Below are 18,410 nucleotides of genomic sequence, written 5' to 3' on the forward strand. Positions count from 1 at the left end.
AGAGGGAGAAGAGGCGATCAACAGCAACACATACTCCTCTGAGACAGTGGAAAAAGAGTCAAGGAAGGCAGGAGGAGAGTTAGAAAGAGGTGTAGGATGGGAGGAAGAAACAAAGGGGATGTTCTGCCGTATGGATTCCACCTTTTCCTTAAAATAGTCAGCAAAGTCCTGAGCGGTGATGGAGGAAGGAGAGGCAGCTGAGGGTGGTTTGAGTAGAGTATCAAAGACAGAGAACAGTCGGCGTGGGTTAGACTTGTGCATGTTGATTAGTGCAGAAAAGTAGGCTTGTTTAGCTTGCGAGAGGGCAGAGTTGAAACAGGATAGCATAAATTTGTAGTGAAGGAAGTCTGCGAGAGTGTGAGACTTCCTCCAGAGGCGTTCAGAGGAACGAGTGGAGGAACGCAGCACGCGCGTGTGGGAATTTAGCCAGGGTCTAGGGTTAGAAGGGCGAGTGCGGCAGAGAGAAAGCGGGGCATGTAGATCAAGAGACGAGGACAAGACAGAGTTGTAGTTCCTGACCAGGTTGTCAGGGTCTGTAGCAAAGCTGAGAGAGGAGAGGGAGGAGCTTAAAGTGGACTCAAAGTCAGGTAAGTGAATAGAGCGCAGGTTTCTGCAGAACCGGGGTGTAGATGGAGGTGGAGAAGGGGAGAAGCGAGATAGAGAGAATGAGATGAGGTGATGGTCAGAGAGAGGAAAAGGGGAAATGGAGAAATCAGAGAGAGAGAAGTTTTTAGTGAAAACCAGGTCTAAGTAGTGGCCATCCTTGTGGGTGCTGGCTGCAGTCCACTGTTGAAGGCCAAAAGAAAAGGTTAGAGAAAGAAAGCGGGAAGCCCAAGGGAGAGAGGGGTCATCAATGTGGCAATTGAAGTCCCCAAGGAGAAGAACAGGGGAGTCTGAGGAGAGAAAGAAAGAGAGCCAGGATTCAAAGTGAGAGAGAAAGGCAGAAGGGGGATGAGTAGAGGTAGGTAGGCGATAGATGACCGCCACATGGACAGGGAGAGGAGAGAACATCTGGACAGTGTGAGCCTCAAAGGAGGGAAAAGCAAGAGAGGGGGAATAGGAAGGGTTCGGTAACGGCAGAGAGAGGAGAGCAAGAGCCCCATGCCTCCACCCCTGCCATCAGGGCGCGGAGTGTGGGAGAAGGAAAGGCCACCATAGGAGAGGGCAGCTTCCAGAGCAGAGTCAGACTGAGTGAGCCAGGGAGTGAGAGAGAAAGAAGTCATGTACAGAGAGGAACTTGTTAGAGAGGGAGCGAGCATTCCAAAGAGCACAGGAGAAAGGGAGAGAGGAGGGAGGGTGGCAGGGGATGGGTATGAGGTTGGAGGGGTTGACACCAGAAGGAGTAGAAGTTGCATGTGGGAGGCGAGGACGAGAGCAAGTAGAAATAAGACAGGGAACAGGATTGGGAGAGATATCCCCAGAAGCAAGGAGGAGAAGCATGGATAGAAAGAGGATGTGTGAGGAGGATTTGTAGGGGTGTTTTTTAGTGCAGGGGATATAGCTGTGTGGTGTCAGAGGACGCAGGTAAGAAAGGAGTTCATGTGAACTGAGAAGTGGTGAAGAAAGGAGAGATGGAGATATATGAATAGAGTTTGAGACATACTGAGGCTGGTAGAAAGAAGTGCATAATTTGAGAAGAAGTGAAGTCACAGCAAATATAAATGGTAAAGGCAGCATCACAGCAGTAATGATGCAGTCTGGTATAGATGATATCCTCCTTTCCAGCATAGTTCAAATGCAGGAATCAGGGCCAGTTGGGGTGTACACTTCTTCTTCACTTCTTTTGAACTTCCTTTTAAACTTCAGTTGTCAGTAGTCCTACCACTTATAATGTGCCACTTGGATATGTGCTGCAGGCAGACTAGCTGTTCTGACACAGTTTATATGGGCCTAAAAAGTCACCTGACAGTGTGGTTCTGTCTGCTTAATTAGCACATCTGAGGCACATTCAAACAGATGGTTTTCTACACAGGGTGTTCCCTGCCTAGGTGTCAATGCTTAATTCAATTAACAGTTGAAGCAGACAGGATTCAGATATGGGATATTACCTAAGATTGTTTCAGTTGCATATACTGACATACACACAGCAAAGAGTTGAAGCAGACAGGATTCAGATATGGGATATTACCTGAGGAGATAAGATGATTTTTGTTAGGGTAAGGGGTCCTTCCTTTTAAACTTCAGTTGTTCAGTAGTCCTGCCACTTATAATGTGCCACTTGGATATGTGCTGCAGTGTTACCGTATCTCGCCACTGGTCTCTCATTCCTCAGGCTGCTTGCACTGTGTGTGGTTTGCGCACCCAAGATGAAACTGGGATCGTTCCTTGTCCTTGCCGCTTCGCGGATGAAGCTCAGGAAGAATGAGAAGGGAGGGAAGGCGACTTGCTTCTCCCTTTTGTATTTGGAGCCTTGTGAAATCCATCTTTCTTGGAGGTTGTAAGGTAGCTTCTCCAAGATGGGTCTCACTCCGGGGAGCTGAGTCTAGGACATTGAGACCTGTTAAGGAATGGTCTTTCCCTGCAAACTCCAGCTCTTGCAGCAGGTCCCTGAGCTCTCGTAACTTCGAGTAGTCTTTAGCTGTGATCCTGGGAAAGCTGTCGACTCTCTTGAAGAGCGAATCTTCGACTGCTTCGGGGCTACCATAGCACTCTTCTAGCCTTTCCCATACTAGGTCGAGACCTACTTGGGGGTGGTTCGCGTTTGCCGTCCGAAGTCTCTTCGCGTGCTCCCTGGATTCGTTTCTCAGCCATTTGGATAGCAGGTTGAGCTCTTTGCTTGCTGAGAAGCCCAGGCTGTTGATTGCGTCCTTGAACGTGAACATCCACATCTGGTAGTTCTCAGGACGGTCGTCAAAGTTGGTGAGTCCTGTTTGCACCAGGTCACGCCGGATCATGTACTTGCCTATGTCTGTCAGGCCTGAGGCATCAGCGTGTTGGTCACGTTCTGAGGTAGTTGCTGGGAGGGTCCATGCGGTCACCTCTTTCTTGGCGTGGACGCGTGATGACTGCTGGTCGGTGTGAAGGGCTGTTTTTTCCCGTGTGGGTGTACCTGGATTGCGAGCCTGTTGTAGTGCATCCGTGTGTGCGCTGGCGTGTGGATCACTGTTGCGGCTGTGGCTATCCCAGGCAGCATGTACCATTGAAGGAATAGCGTCTTCTCCTCGTGGACCTAGCAAGTCTTCTGTGTCTATGAAGTTGCTCCCTTCGTTATGAGATGGTACGCTGGTGCTTATGCTGAAGAGGCTCCTTACGTAGTCTTCGGTGCGTTGAACCGGATCCTCTGAGGCTATCCGTCTGTACGGTTGCTCCCCATCATCCTGTCACGTGGCTGCTTCTAGGACTTCAGCTTGGGCTATGGTGGCGGCGGCTTCCTTCTCTTGATTAAGTGCCTCTAGTTCCGCATCAAATTCGGCTTTCCTGCGCGTAGTGGCTGCATTTGTAGCGGCGGTAGCGGCGGCAGCATTTGTGGCGGCTGTCTGCTCCTCCTCTTCTATGCACGCTCTTTCTTCTCTTATGGCTGCCTCTCTCCGACTATACTCGGCCCTGGTACATGCGGCCTCTGCGGTGGCTCTCGCCTTGGTAGCGTTTGCGCTTACGCTGGACGCGTTAGATTGCACTGACCTTGCTGAATGCCTGGATGTGCTTGAGCACTGTTATGCGGTTTCCAGCAAAAGATCTTTTCTCCTACTCTCAGCCTCCGTGATAGGGGTTCGCACGCGGCTGTCTCGTGTCAGGTCAATATTACTCTGTAAGTCTCTTTCTTGCAGGCTTTCGTGGGCGTTGGCCCTGGTCAGGTAAGTAATGTATGCCTCTGACAGCTCTTGGTAACACGAGTAATCGGTCCTTAATTGCGTTATTGCCTGCTCGAGCTGTTGTGCATAGTTGCCAACGCTAGTAACATTGCGTATTCCCAGAATGGTTGTTTCCCAGGCCAACTCTAGTTTAGCGCAGTGCGCTTCAATGTCAGTTTCATATTTTTCGCGGGCCTTTTGTGTCAGTGTGACTGTCCGTTTAGGCCTTGCGTCTGCCTGCGCCTGTTGCAGTTGCGCAGCTGTCTCTGTTTCTGAGTGGTCACTCTCCTGCGTGATGTCTGGTGAGGATCTGAGTTCTGCCATGCTGTAGGTGTATGTAGGCCTTTAGCCAGTGCGTGTGGCATGAGGTCTTTTACCTGTGTCAGCGATGGGTGACTCTCAGATGATGCCGAATGGTGTCCTGCAGCGTTCAGCGTAGGGGTAGCTGTACTCACAGATGTCTGGTGGCTCTGACCCGTGTCCTGGTGGGTGTCCGGTGGCGTGGCCCTTGGTGGCGCTAGCCGTGGGGATGTGTGCAGGGGTAGGTGAGATGGTAGCTCTTCACTATGGAGCCTGTGCAGAGGGTGGACTCAAAGACAGAAAAGAGCAATCAAAGTTCTTTGTATATTGCAGTCTGACTGCAGTGCTGCTGCCTTGAGTGTAGGTTATAGGCTGTGTGCAGTGTAAGCTGCTTTTTGTTAGTAAGGCTGCTGCTTGTCAGTCTGCAGAGACTGCTCTGTGTTAGCATAAAGTCTTGAGTAGCAGCTCCTGTATGTGTATCTCCAAGACACACGGTCCTCCTTTTCACTATTCTGAGGCCAGAGTCATGTGTGGTATGAATAGCCCAGATAGGTTCAACTCGTTCCTTTTACAAGCACAACAAGTTCTTTGTCTTTCTTCACTTTATTAAGAAAAGCATGGATTACAAAGGCACTTGTGGATGATGGTGTTGTGGGAGAATGTCTCTATGGTGTGTGCGCTTGATAGTGGGGAAAGGTGAAAAGGATGAGGCCTTGCCAGTAGAGAGAATAGCAAAAGGTACTCACTCAGCCAATGTTGAATGTGAAAAGGAAGTGCCAGTGTATTCTGGGTAACAAGATAGCGTTGGGACAGACCATCTGTCAGCAAGGCAGAGGGGGAGAGAGCAGACTAGCCCATTCTGATAGAAAGGCTGAGGTTGCTGTAGCAACTCACTGGCATAATGCAGAGACAGGGATTGCAACACTCTGTGTCTAACACACAGGCACTGTGTGTGTGTACAGAGCAAAATACATGCAGCTGGAAATGAGAAACTGACAAGCAGAAGCTGCAAAGGAAAGGGGGGGGGGGTGAAACAGAGATGTGATTCTTGTTCCATGACATATCTATTCTTTATTCTAAAGCTAATGGGTAAACTATATTTTAGTTTTTTCCATCAGGCGCAAAAACATTTGTAATGTCATCAGTGATGTCTTACCTGTATGTGAAGTCATGTATGATGATGTCATCAAAGCATGGGTGTTATTCTTGCTACAGTTAAAATAGAAAGGTATGTTTCCACCCAGAGTCAGTCAGTCTGTCTGTCTGTCTGTCTTCATATGACTACAAATGTAATTATGGAATTATTTTGTTTATTTTTATTTGGATTTCCTAAACAAAACAAATATTTTAGTTTCTTAAAAACTCACATTGAACTTGACTGACGGTAACTTTGAAATTGCTCCAGATTTCTTTGACTAACCATCACCATACTAAAAAGAAAAACATGGAAGTTATAATTCAGTATTTTTTGTGTGGTTATTTTCAGGAGTTAAAACTTGCTGATCTTCATTTATAAAGCAAACACTAAAATACTAAAGGAAAGTGCCACTTGGCTAAATGCTTCTTATATTGTTGAAACTCTACTATGTATTATGGCGTGGGAGTCTGGTACTACACTGGCGACACACTTTATTCGAGCTCGGCTAGTCCCACGAATTCGGGTATACCCGGGTGTATTGAGGTTTGTGACTGTTTTCTGCCCGAGTGCATTGAGGTATTTTCCAGACAGGGATTGAAGCATTTTATTCCCGCTGGCTGCAATACTGCACAGTATATATATATATACTGCATTACAATTCATGAATTTATGCTATCTGGTAGACACGCGAAGCATTGCAGCCTATTAAATCCTAATCATTATCATTTAACAGATCAGCTGCCCGTCAGCCAGTCATGAACCCAGGCTGGGAAGGCAAACGCAACGGGGCTTGTCAGAGGTGAGGAGCGGCACATTCCAGGTATCTGCCAGGTACATACTGGGTATTTGCTCGAATAAAGTGTGTCGGTGCAGTATGACTGTGCCCATACCGGAGTTCAAAATGAAGACTGCATGATCAATGTAGCATTTTAATATTAATTATAGGCTAAAGCAGTCAAATTCCGGGCATTACTGAAATCTCTGCTCTCTGATTGGTTAGAATTCCGGGCATTATTCATTCAGTAATGCCCGGAATTTTTGGCAACTTGCCAGCTCACCTTTCAGAGATGCAGGGGGAGCGCGGCATCTTTATTCCTCTCCTCTCACAGAATGGCAGCGCATGCAGGCTCTCTCTCACCGCACATGCAGGCTCTCTCTCACAGCACATGCAGACTCTCTCACAGCACATGCAGGCTCTCTCTCACAGCACATGCAGGCTCTCTCTCACTGCACATGCAGGCTCTCTCTCACAGCACATGCAGACTCTCTCACAGCACATGCAGACTCTCTCACAGCACATGCAGGCTCTCTCTCACAGCACATGCAGGCTCTCTCTCACTGCACATGCAGGCTCTCTCTCACCGCACATGCAGGCTCTCTCTCACAGCACATGCAGGCTCAAGCTGGCGGGTCCCAAATAGTAACTTTGTTACTTGCAACAAAGTAATATTTCTTCCACCACTTGCATAGCTTCTGCTAAGGTAATTTGTATGTTTTTTTTTTTTCCGTTTGTAGTTAAAATCACTATCCCCCAACGTCTCTTCCCATTCTCCCCTTCACCTATCTCTCCCCCCCACTTCTCCTCCCTTTCTCCCCTCAACACCTCCCCTCACCCCCTTACCTCTCTCTCTCCACCCTCACCTCTCTCCCCCTCACACCTCTCTTTCCCCCTCACCTTTATCTCTCCCACCCTCACCTTTCTCTCTTCCCCCTTACCACTCATCTCTCTCTCCTCCTACCCCCTAATCTCTCTCTCCCCCCACCCCCTAATCTCTCTCCTCCCACCCCCTAATCTCTCTCTCCTCCCACCCCCTAATCTCTCTCTCCTCCCACCCCTCACCTCGCTCCCCACCTCTCTCCTCTCCCCTCCTCCACCTCACCTATCTCTTCTCCCCCATCCCTGCCTCTCCTCCTCCCTCGCCCCTCTCCTCTCTCTATTCTCCCCCCCCCTCACCTCTCTCTCTTCCTCCCTCCCCACCACCTCTCTCCCCTCTCATTTGCTACTTTACTTCTTTTAACTACACAGGTACATCAGCGTAGTTCCGAGTTATATATCTTTACAAAAGTGTCTATTATTTTATGAAAAAAAGCCTACATTTAACCTATAATAGTAATAATTAATAACAGGGCATTATTGGTCAGTAATGCCCTGTTATTCAGGGATTATTACTTAATTATGGATATAAAAATGCATACAATCTCTATTTAAAAAAAAAAATAATAATAATTTGTTAATGTAATACCTGCCTTATTTCTGTAGAATCCTAATGAACTACTGCACGCTCTCATTTAATGCAAAGAAAAGTACATTTCACCTTGTAGTCAGTAGGGCATCCTTCTATATATAGTAGCAGAAGACATAGCAGCACAATGTTGTGTTGATATGTCTCCTGGTTAATAAAAACTAGAATCCTTTTGTATACGTTGAAGTAAAGATGTTTAGTTTGCGACGGACACAAATTCTGCTATCAAGTCATTTCTCTTTTTACTCATTGTCGCAGAGGAAATGGAAGCAGATATCCCTGAAACACCTATCATTAACATACATATATCCTAAATTATTCAAATATATAAATTCAATACTCAAATGATTGTTTGGGAGCTTAACACAAGGTCTCAATGTTTTAACGTTTAGGTTTCTTCAAGAAGGTCTATTGCAGAATTCGGGTTTCATGTTCCGGATGTCTAACCATTTTATTGTTCACTGTATTACAAGCAGACTTGGCATAAAAGTGAAAAGTTTATTCCCAAAATAGTCATAGTATCTGCTTCAAGTCACAACAGTTTTATGGGATAGAGGAAATAGGATACATTTCCTCACAGGAAAATATTACATATTTTACATGGTGTACATCAGGATAGGATAGGTGCACAATTACTATATAAACTGTTTGTTCAGACAGCAGACACTTCCGCTCACTGAAAAAAACAAAACAGTTTAGTGATGTGTGTATACGTTGTAGGTCTGATTGACAGTATTATACAGTATGACAGAAAGCGCTATTAAAGAAGAAATCCCTACCAAAATGCAATCAGAGCTGTTCGTATATTAATGAAGTGCTGCTCCAAAAGCATAATTGCTTCGTCTTCAAAATCAATAAAGGATGTATTCATTAATTTTTATGAAGAAATACTGATCTCACTAAAGTTATGTTAAGCAACTAAATAGTTTTTGTGCCATGCCATCTACTTTATGAGAAAAATGTCATATACTTAAAGAAGAACAGTGGACAACACAAGTGACATCTGATACATGCTTGGCTGAATTAAAATGTGAGATGTGACTTTGACGGGTGTTTGGTTATTGGTTGAGGCTTTTGTGCATTACCATCCATATAAAAATTAAATTCATGTAGATGACCAGGGTTTAGTTATAGTGGTATGGTGGGGTGGGAGCAAGGTTTAGTTATAGTGGTATGGTGGGGTGGGACCAAGGTTTAGTTATAGTGGTATGGTGGGGTGGGACCAAGGTTTAGTTATAGTGGTATGGTGGGGTGGGACCAGGCTTTAGTTATAGAGGTATGGGGGGGTGGGACCAAGGTTTAGTTATAGTGGTATGGTGGGGTGGGAACAGGCTTTAGTTATAGTGGTATGGTGGGGTGGGACCAGGCTTTAGTTATAGTGTTATGGCGGGGTGGGACCAGGCTTTAGTTATAGTGGTACATCGGGATGGGATCAGAGTTTAGTTATAGTGGTATGGTGGGTTGGGACCAGAGTTTACTTATAGTGGTATATTGGGGTGGGACTAAGGTTTAGTTATAGTGGTATGGTGGGGTGGGAACCGGGTTTAATTATAGTGGTATATCGGGGTGAGGACAGGGTCTAATTATAGTGGTATGGCGGGGCTGGACCAGGGTTTAGTTATAGTGGTATATCAGGGTGGGAACTGGGTTTAGTAATAGTGGTATATCGGGGTGGGGACAGGGTCTAGTTATAATGGTATATTGGTGTGGGACCAGGGCTTAGCTATAGTGGTATATTGGGGTGGGACCAGGGCTTAGTTATAGTGGTATTGCAGGGTGGGACCAGGGTTTAGTTATAGTGGTATGGTGGGGTGGGACCAGGGTTTAGTTATAGTGGTATGGTGGGGTGGGACCAGGGTTTAGTTATAGTGGTATGGTGGGGTGGGACCAGGGTTTAGTAATAGTGGTATTGCAGGGTGGGACCAGGGTTTAGTTATAGTGGTATGGTGGGGTGGGATCACGGTTTAGTTATAGTGGTATGGTGGGGTGGGATCAGGGTTTAGTTATAGTGGTATTGTTGGGTGGGACAAAGTTTTAGTTATAGTGGTATGGCGGGGTGGGTTACCCTAACTACTCCGCTGATTGTAGTACAACGATTTGCTATGGGGGTCATAATACCCACACAATGTGTAATCTTGAAATCAAAAGTACATATCTTATTTATACTTATAGTATATGTATAATATTACATTTATGTACACTTACTCATACTGTATGAGGACAAAGAAGAACCAGGGGAACGTTGGTACCTTAAAAAGAAATAAAATACATAGTGCAACACTGTAGCAATATGAAACAAATGGAGCTCCCAAAAGAGCACCTGTATAACTGAAAAATAACAGACTAGAGGGCCACAGATGGAGGCTATAAGGAGGAGGTGTAATCTCTAAAGAGAGAGACACACACGGAGCCAAGGTAAAATCTCACAATTTATCCAAAAACAATAAAAGTAGAGGCTTACAAGATCCCAATGGGATAACAGCATAGAACGTTGGTGATCAAAACATCACATCACGCCGTCTTTGCTGCTTCAAGCCGCCATGGTGCATCACTGCCTGGAGCCGACACGTCACTTCCGGTATTGGAGCCAACACGTCACTTCTGGTGTTGCAGCCGATTTGAAGATGACGTCATGGGATTCCCAGCAGTCTCTCTCCCTCTCGATTGTAGGGTCACGCTCTACGCGTTTCGCCGTTCTGAATGACGGCTTCGTCAGGAGTAGCAGTGACCTGTTACGGGGGTCTTTATATACCCACTATATTATCAAATAACCTCTCCTCCTATAGGATAATTGATATAACATCCCTAATTGGAGGGCAGATGAACTAAATGCCCTATCAAGCCAGGATATAGGATATATTCAGATATTTAAACATTTATCTTAAAACTATTTTTATACATTCATAATAAAGATTTTAATAAAACGGATAAATCAAAAATATAAAAAGATTCTCCTTTACATTCATAAGGCAAGAATCACACATAGAAAATATAAAATAATTCACATTAATTCTATTAGATACATAAATCACTTAATTCATTCCTAATCTTATTGGCTTTCCGCAATACATAAGGGACGACGATTGATGAATCTTTGAAATATGAGACAAAGAAAATTGATTAGGAAACGACATAAGATCCAATTTCCAAAGTACCCATATATAAACGCATATGATGATGTAACATATTTTAACTAAAAAACTTTTGACCACACATCAGGCCAATGCATAAAAAATGATATGCTGCAAGGCACAGACCGGAAGACATAAATGGATTCAAGTAAAAAAAAAATACATAAAAATTATATGCAAAATAGCAAATGTACACCCACATATGCAAAAAAGTGTACAAAAAACTTATGCAAAGAAATATGCAAAAAACATATGTGCAAAACATATACAAAAAAGGTGTACAAAACCATACACAAAAGACATATGCATATGAGTAGCGGCGGCCATTTCAGTCACGCAGGCGCAGTATACTTGCACACACGCGGTGGCAATAGGAACAGGCTCTGCATGGGACTACAACACCCACCAACCAATAGGGCTTACAGATCTCCTGCTCAGAGTGATACATTTTGGCGCGCTCAGGGCTTGCAAGGCAGTCGGTGCTGGGACAAGGACAGAGTAGGAGATAGGGGCAGGGGTCTGTGACCCTCTGCACTAGGCCAGATTTCCCCTAGGTCCCAGCTAGGCCCAGACTCACCATCCTAGATTGTGGTTGCTCCAGGGACAGGCCAATAGGTAGGGACCCCGCCCCTGTAGTTGTTAGTAACTACAGGAATACAGCTGCATATCCCTGATAGGTGTGTTCTGGGATCAGACCACCACAAGAGAGAGAGACTACCTGCATGTGGGACCACTTTGCAGGATACCATCTCACGCGGAGGTTAACTTGTCGCGGAGGACATCGCTGAATCGGCGGATCCTCCCCGTTATTCCTCGGCGCACTCGGGTGCTGGAGCACCCGGCAGGTACCTTTATCCTAAAGTGAACCAACAGTATACACACACCATAGTGGCAGCGCTGACCACATATAAGGGTGGGACAGTTATCCTTGGGAACACCAGGGTGGTTGGGTGCCCGTGGGCTCCTCAGGTACAATGGACACGGTGTGGGTTACACGGTGGTGGGATAAGGCCCTGCGTGGCAGAGGTATAGCTGTAACCAGTAGTACTACCAATCATTGTTGCCGTTATCTGCTTATCTATATATATTCTTAGTAAAAGGTTATAGTTATGTAGCCCTGGTAAGTTTAGGGGCTATATTTCTACTCTCTTCCTGGCACTAATCCCTGTGTAAGGGCAGGTCTGCCAGGAGATATCATGGGTTTCCCCCACCTCAAGCACTTGCCCTGAGTCAGTGAAGGTAGGTTACCTGAACCTGTGTCCAATCAAGAGACATAGGGGCGGTGCCTGCTGAATCTACTTATGGCAGTGCAACTTCCTTTTTAGTGAGTCTGTGGTTAGTGGTTAGTGAGTTAGTCAAGTGTCAAGAGTCAGTCCAGTGGGAGTGTGATGAGTGGAGCTGATAGATAGGTGGACCAAGTACCTCTCACCCTGCATAGCGGGTGAGGGAAGAGCTAGCCCCACTCTGAGTGGCCCTTAGGCCCAGGGGACATCTTGAAAGAGGACAGCTGGCTGGTTGTGTATATACTGCATTGACTGCTACTGCTAAGAGGATAATAAAGAGCTGCTGCTATTTTTTTTTTTTTTTTTTTTAACATTGTTTTTATTAGTTTTTTGTGCATACACATCAAAGAAAACAGGATGTTGTCAATTGTATCAGGTATACACCTAACTTACAGGAAAACTTTACAAGTAACGGACGGACATTGGGGGGACCACGGGACAGGACACAGACAGACTGACAACATCTAAGGACAAGGAAAAAGAGGGGGGAGGGGGGGTAGGGGTGGGGGGGAGCGGCCTGGTAGTAGCGCTGATTCCACGTTTCGCCGGAGTCTTTCACCATCACTGCCTTTGTTCTGCTCCAGTTCACCTCTCAGAGGAGCTCAGATCCGGATCACATCAGGATTTCGTGCGTCGGTGAATCTCTTCACCACTGTACCTCGGGGGGAGCCCTACTGTCCGATCGTCCCGTCCGACTCCCAGCCCAACATCCAAGGAGAACCCATCTATCTCTATCAAAGCCATATTGTGGCCTCATTCATCCCCTGAATATCAGTCTGGGCAAGCCATAATGACCATACTTTCTCAAATTTGTCGGCTGAGTCGTTAACTAAACTCGTTAACTTCTCCATTCTACAAATGAACCAAATTCTGTTTCTGATTTTATCGATAGAAGGAATTGCATTCTGATTCCACAGTGCTGCGGTCTCGCACCTCATAGCGGTAGCAAAATGTGCTATCAGCTTGTTACCCGATCTAGATACCTCGTTTGTAGGTTTACCTAATAAAAATAGCCACGGGTCCAGCTGTATTGTGAGCCCTAAAAAGATCCTCTGCAGCCAATCGCGGATCTGGGTCCAGACCGGCACTAATCTCGGGCAAGACCACAGCATGTGCACCAGATCCCCCTGTTCCCCGCACTGCCTGGGGCAGAGCGGGGAAGCCCCCCGGACGAATTTAGCTAATCTGATTGGGGTGAGATACCACCTTAATAATACCTTATATGAGTTCTCCTTCAATGTCGTGCATATGGAGCTCGAGGCCGCAGCTTTGAACACCGCAGCCCAGTCCTCGTCCTCTAGTTGTGTCTGGAGATCCTCTTCCCATTGTGTCACGAAACGGGGTTTGACTGTGCTGTCTGAGTCAGTATTCACCACCTCTCTGTACAACGCAGAGATCAGTCCCCGCGTGTCGGCTCCGCGCACGCAGAGCTGTTCGAATTTGGTCAGCGGTGGTCTCACCGGGTGTGCGTTATAAAATGCCCGGACCTGGAGGTACCTCATAAAATCAGTGTTAGGTAAGCCCGTTTCTGACTGTAATAGTTCAAAAGATTTGATCGTGCCTTTAACCTCCAGGTCCTTCAATCGACTAATCCCTAATTGCCGCCAGCGCGGGAAGCATTTTTCCGCCAGCCCAGGAGCAAAGTCCGGATGGCCATATAAAGGAGCCATCAGTGTGTGTTTGGAGGTCAGAGAGCAGCTACTTTTAGAAGCCTCCCAGACCGAGAGTGAGTTGAGCACAGAGGATAGTGGGACGAGCTTATCCTTTACCCGTGTCCTCGGGTACCAGATTAGGTCCCTGAGCTCAAGCTGGGCGCACACCTCCTTCTCCAGTGCCACCCACCTCCTGAGCCCCGGGTCCCCATGCCACTGCGTGATTTGACACAATTGTGCCGCTTTATAGTAGGAGAAGACGCTCGGGACTGCTAGGCCACCAGCTTCCTTGGATTTTTGCATAATTTTCTCTTTAATCCGTGGTTTTTTATCTTTCCAAATAAATTGGGAAATAGCCTTTTGGAGCCCTGCAATGTCTGCTCTAACCACGGCAACCGGGAGAGTTTGGAACAGGTATAGAATTCGGGGAAGGATGTTCATCTTGACACTATAGATCCTCCCCAACCAAGAAATACCATATGCCTTCCATTCCTGCAGCTCTTTTTTGAGAGTCCTCAGCAGTCTGGGATAGTTAGCCGAATATAAGGAGCTCGCCTTTTTTGTGATCTGCACTCCTAGGTATTTCATGGCGGATGGTCGCCATCGAAACTCAAAGTTGAGTTCTATCAACTTCTCCATTTCTCTTGGCAGGTATAGGCTTAAGGCCTCTGATTTAGCTTGATTTATTTTGAAGCCAGAGATCTGGGCAAAACGCTCTAGAAGCTCGAACAGATTAGGCAGCGAGATAAGCGGCTTGGCAAGGGTTAGAATGATATCATCCGCGTACAGAGCCACTTTGTGCTCCTGCGAATGGATCTGTACCCCAGCGATATCAGCGTTACTCCGAATTTGTGCTGCGAGTGGTTCGATGCATAAGGCGAATAGCAGGGGCGAAAGCGGACAACCCTGCCTCGTACCACTTTTAATTGGGAATAGTTCCGAGGGGAATCCCTGGTGAACTACTCTGGCTGATGGTGCCGTATATAGTGCTTTGACAGCCTGTTGGAATTTGCCTCCAAACCCAAATGCGCCAAGCGTGGACTCCAGGTATGGCCAATCAATCCTGTCAAAGGCCTTTTCCGCGTCTAAGCTTAGGGCCACACCCCGAATCTCATTGGCTCCCATAAAATCTATTATATCAACAATTCTTCTAGTGTTGTCGGCCGCTTGTCTACCTCTAATGAAGCCAACTTGATCCGGGTGGATGAGCCCTGGCAGGATTACATTTAATCTATTGGCCAGCAATTTAGCGTAGATTTTTACATCTGTGTTAATTAATGATATTGGCCGGTAACTTTGGCAGCTAGTGGGATCCTTGTCCTCTTTATGGATTACCGAGATTGACGCCTGGAGCATCTGTCCCGGGAAGTGCTCTCCTGCTAATACTCCATTAAACAGCTGGAGCATGTGTGGAGCTAAGACTCCGATAATTTTTTTATAGTACAGGTTGGAGAACCCATCCGGGCCTGGGGCTTTTGATGCTTTTAAGTTTTTTACAACCGCCTCTAGTTCTTCCCTTGTGAAGTCTCTTTGAAGAGCCTCTCGCTCCCTTCTGTTTACTTGTGGCAAGGCTGCGTCTGCTAGGAATTTCTGTAGATTACTACTTGTCCTAGCATTGTGAACTACCTTCTCTCCATTATATAGCTGTTCGTAGAATTTCGCAAACTCCCCTACTATGACTTTAGGGTTTGAGGAACTCTGGCCTCCTGCGGTCGTAATAGATTGAATGTTAAAATTTGGTTTCCTATTACGGAGTCTGGTGGCTAGCATAGTATCCGGTTTGTTAGCTTTCTCATAGAACTTCCTCTGTGTCCAACTCATGTCCTTCTCCGCTCGGGAAGTAAGGAGGAGGTTTAGCTGAATTCTAACATCCTTCAACTCCCTCAGATCAACATCTCTACCTGTCCGGTTATGTAGAATAGAGAGCTCATGTAACCTGTGATAAAGCTGGGATAATTTGGCTTCCTTTTTCTTTTTCCTATTTGCCGCTATACCGATTAATACCCCCCTAATCGTGGCCTTATGAGCCTCCCATAACAGTGATTGGGATTCCACACTGCCACTATTTATCCGGAAATACTCTGATATTTCAGATTTCACTTTGTTTTGGATCTCCGGGATTTTGATTATTGATTCATTTAGCTTCCAGTTTGCTCCCGGGCTGACATTACTCAATTGGATGCATCTTAGCTCTACCGATGCATGGTCCGACCAAGTAATATCATGTATGCTTGTGTCGGAAATTTGTGGGACCATTCTGCCCGATACAAAGAAATGGTCAATCCTACTGTAGCTGTCATGTGGGTGGGAATAGAAAGAATAACTGCGGTCTCCCTGGTGCTGCTCTCTCCATATGTCCACCAGGCTAGTCTGTTTAAGGCCTTTCAGTAATGAGATATTCCCTTCTTTCTTATTATTTTTTTGGGACGTAGATCTGTCTACCTTTGCATTCATGACTGTGTTAAAGTCGCCCCCTAGAATTATTTGTCCCTCAGCCCATACCTGCAGCTTCTGGAAGAATGTGTTGTAGAAGTCTAGCTGACCTTCATTTGGTGCGTATATACACGCTAATGTCATTCGGACCTGCTTAAGGAGCCCGACCAGCACCAGATACCTTCCCTTTGGGTCCCTTTTAATCTTTTCAACCTGGAAGGGGGTGTGATTTTGGAATAGGATAGCTACACCTTTCGTTTTCTCTGCCCCTGATGCTAAAAAGAACTTACGAAAGCTAGAATCAAGAAATTTCGGATTATTACGCGAGCTGAAGTGAGTCTCCTGTAGGAAGACCACGTCAGCCCCTCTCCTCTTGAATTCAGTGAAAGCGACTCTCCGCTTACGTGGACTGTTGAGCCCTTTGGCGTTTTGCGAGATAAAAATTACCTCCATTTTATGTAGTAGTGTCTGTGTGAACCTAAAATGTAAGCCGGTCTGATCTTACCCCAGACCCTGGACATGTTCTGTTCATGGACTCTGTGGTGTAGACTCCCGAAGCGCCTATTCAACCCGCCGCCTGTTGGGAATGGAGAGGGAAAGGGAAATAACACGAGGGGGGAATACACACATGTAACACATAAATACATCATGAGAACCGTATTGGTCTTAAGAGACCTCGGGTTCAATGCCCGGAGGAGAGATTTTCTCCCTGGACCCTCCTCCCCCTTGGTCCCTCTCTGTGGCTTCCAGAACTCGCCACAGATCTCCGGGTCAGAACCAGGTAGGTGGGATATGACCCCCCTCCTGGCGAAGACGCACATGCCTGCAGGCAGAGTGGTGGCTGCACCCCTCCCCGCCGGCCGCTCTGTGCGTTACAAAACCTAGCAACTATCTTCTCTTCTATCTATTTTATTAACTCTTATTAACCCAAACTTAATCTTTTAACTACCTTGAGCTCTAATCGTGAGCTCTTCTCTTTTAACTAAAACTGAAACTACAACTTCACACCCTGCATTCTGCCTGCCCTTTCAACCGCTGACTGCTTCTACCTCCCCTCATCTATACCTCCCTGCTTCCGGGCTCGGGTACTCTCTCCCCCTCCCTCTAGGATCCTGCCCAGACCCTCGTTGCCGCATTTCTGTTATCTCTCCTGGGAGACCTCCGCTTGCGTCGCTCCAGTACCCCTCTGTGCTCACTCCTGTTCCTTTGTCCTCTATCTACTCTATGCTATATATACTCTGTATATGATACTTTGCCACTATACTATGCTTTGTTTATGGCTATTATGCCTTTCTATGCTATCTTCTCCCCTTCGTCACCTGCCACTAATGGGGGCCTGCGCTACCTCTTCCCCCCCCTCCCCCCTCCCGCTCAGGTGTGTCCCCTCCTCGAGCGGCCAGGCAACCTCCTTCTGCACCGCTGTGTCTTTTCTGCGGGGTTCCGCCTGTCCTGAGATCGCTTCCCTGGTGGAGGAGCTCGCGTGCCCCCGCCAGAGGAGATCGCTGCACCTCCCGCTGGTCGCCTCTCATCTGACGTCATCCTGGCGTCCGCCATGGCTCTTAGCCGCGCCTCTCCTCCAACTCTCGCGATAGCGGGATCCATGACGTCACCGGTGTGGGCGTGTTGGTCTCATTCCGCGGCGGACTGCCAAGAAGAGAGGGCTGGATCGGGGGAGGCTCCCTGGGCAGGTCCAGCCGGCAGAGCAGATTTTCCCGCCGAAATCCCCGCCGCCATTGTAGATCTCGCGCCCTTCCGTCCTTCTTCCTCATCAGTAGGTCCATATCCGCCATTTTGGGGACCCATGCGCTGCGGCCATCTGCTGAATGCTGTCAACTTCGGACTCGGGACAACTCTGGAACCTCGGCAGTCTCACGGTAGGGGGATGTCTGGTGTAGCCTGTGTGGCAGGGTGTGTTTAAACTGCGCAACGGGCGCAACTGCAGCTCCCGAACTTTGTAGTGTCTCTCCTTTACGGGCTTTTCCCTCTTCCCCCCTCCTTGCTGATTCTCCTCTCCGGTGTGGGAGAGGTGCCCTGCTTTCCTGGCGGGGAGTCCGTCCTCTTCCCCTGCTGGGCTCCCTCCGCTCCATTGTCCTGTGTTCCCCGCACTCCCAGTTTTTTAAGGAAGGCTGCCCCTTCTGAGGGGTGCTTGAGCACCTGCGGTCTGCCGTTTTTAATGGCTACTAGGGCGAATGGGAATGCCCAGCGGTAGCGCACCTCATTGTCCCTTAGGGCCTTGGTTATGTGCCCCACTGCTCTCCGTCTGGCCAGTGTCAGCGGGGACAGATCCTGGAAGATCAAAAGGGTAATCCCCTCGAAGGTAATGTGTGGGGTGGCACGGGCTATTCTGCTCACCTCTTCTTTGACAGAAAAGTAGTGGAGCCGGAGGATCACATCCCTAGGGGGGTTGGAGGGCACGGGTCTGGATCGTAAGGCCCTATG

This window comes from Ascaphus truei, chromosome 3 (assembly GCF_040206685.1).
Source record: "Ascaphus truei isolate aAscTru1 chromosome 3, aAscTru1.hap1, whole genome shotgun sequence".
NCBI classification, from domain to species: Eukaryota; Metazoa; Chordata; class Amphibia; order Anura; family Ascaphidae; genus Ascaphus; species Ascaphus truei.